The 2,170-nt window shown below is 30.3% G+C and overlaps 1 non-coding gene across 1 annotated transcript; it reads left to right on the top strand.

Moving 5' to 3' along the window:
• The first annotated feature begins 355 nt into the window (after positions 1–355).
• Positions 356–429, top strand: TRNAT-UGU. The gene has a single exon. It is a non-coding gene; the product is annotated as a tRNA-Thr (tRNA).
• Positions 430–2,170: the final 1,741 nt, after the last annotated feature.

Genomic DNA, 2,170 nt, shown 5'->3' with positions numbered 1-2,170 from the left:
TTACTATATATACTTGATCCTGGCAACCACTGTATTAATGGTCATTAAGTTAATAACAGTTATCATTGATGATTCCCTTGAATCTTGGTTGTCAGTTACGCTTGAGTCATAATGAATGAATCTATGGCATACTTCTTTGGTTACAAATAATTCCTTTAATAAATGAGAAAAGTAACGAATGTTGTGGTTATATCGGGATCGATGATCACTGTGGTTATAAATGATTGCATGTCGAATATATTGTTGTCGTAGATAATATTATAATCATAAGGATTATCCTATTCAGTCGTGGTTGTTTAGCAAAGATTCTAAGAGTTTATTGAATTCCTATACATGTCGAATTTATGTTATGTGAGCCTGCTTAGCTCAGAGGTTAGAGCATCGCATTTGTAATGCGATGGTCATCGGTTCGATTCCGATAGTACCGCACAATACCGACGTAAATTACTATTAGATTTGAGAGGTCCACTAGAGATCAGAAATTGTTAAAGAAACAACAAGATCTGCATTTCTTACTAAACAATTTGCCCCAAGATTTAAAATTTCAAATATTGCTCTAAAAATAAATATTAGGGGTTGTTTGTTAGTTACTGAATGGTTTGGTACAAAATGATTAAGTGACCAGAATGATTAAGAGACTCTCATGATATAATGCAAAATGAAATATAATTGTTTGGTAATTGTTTATAATGAAATTAGGACGCTAAATGGTTAAGGGAGGCCCAAGATGGAAAATCGTTCAGAGGATTTTAGAACCATTAAGAGACAGACTATTTTTTTTTTGTCAAACAAGATTCACCGCTTAACAATTCAGTGACTGTCGCTTATTGGAACTATTAAGAGTTAAATAAATAACCCCTTAATTTCTATGGATAAGATGACACGTAGGCTTTCAAACTGATTTAATTTCCAAAGAAACTGAATTAGCTTGAAAGGAAACTTAATTAAGTAATTTGTCATTTATGTAACTCTCAAATCATTAATTGGGAGTTACAAATCTAAAAATCTTAATAATTGATGATTATGTAATATTGATATTTTTTATACGTGTTCATGTTTTGTAATTTCGATTTATTCTATCCATAATGATATTGATTTTGTAATTGTTAAAGAATTTCCGATTGTAAAGATTTCGATATCATCCGAGTAATATGGATAAACTTATTGGAAATCAGATCGACAACAATGAGAATGAAAAGGTTAAAATCGTCTACGACTACAATCAGAATTCGAATTCATATGTAATTGTTAAAGAATTGTTCACAAGTGTTCATATTGTATTCATATGTACACTAGCTGCATATCTCAACATTGGCTTGCTCCTGAATGTGTTCATAATGARWGAACTATTRTTCACAAACTGTTCATATTGTGTTCATATGTACAMTAGYTGCATATCTCAACATTGGCTTGCTCATGAATATGTTCATAATGAATGAATTATTGTTCACAAATTATTCATATTGTGTTCATACATGTTTTATTTATTTATTTACTTTCGTGTAACAACTATTCTTATTATATTCATATTGTGTTCATAAATGCTATACAGTCCAAGTTCATATATATGTCAATTTTTGTTCGTATTTGACACAATGGTTCATATATATATATATATATCTGTGTGTGTGTTCATATGGTTCTTACATTAACAAAAATAAATTAATAAAAATAAAGAGATTTTTTGACTTTGTAACTCCCAATTAATAATATGGGAGTTACATAAAAAAGAAAATTACCAAAATACCCTTTTCCCCTTTGTTCACATATGTTCTTTGAAATTATAAATTATAAATTTTAATTTTTTATCATGATTAATCACAACCCTTTATTGTAAGAATCAATGGCCAAGATTAGTTAACAAAGTTAACACAAAAATCTTGGTTAGTATTTGAACCAAGCGCTCTCTCTTTCTCTCTCTCTCTCTCTATATATATATATATATATATATATATAGGTGGAGGTTCAAACGAGAACACCTCCATTTTACGAGAACGCGAGTACACCCTTATCACATGTGATAATAAGCATGAGGGGACTCTGTGATGTGTGGACGACATGTTCTACGACTTAGGTTGCGCCAAAGGTTGTATGCGTCTCTAATTTAGCACCACGTGTGATGGTCTTGATGTATTATAATATCATATCAACACCTTTATCACATGTGATA

Source organism: Cynara cardunculus (assembly GCF_001531365.2).
Source record: "Cynara cardunculus var. scolymus isolate 2C chromosome LG 2, CcrdV1, whole genome shotgun sequence".
Classification (NCBI taxonomy): domain Eukaryota; kingdom Viridiplantae; phylum Streptophyta; class Magnoliopsida; order Asterales; family Asteraceae; genus Cynara; species Cynara cardunculus.
The sequence above is the reverse complement of the archived record's forward strand: the minus strand, read 5'-3'. Positions and strand labels throughout refer to the sequence as shown.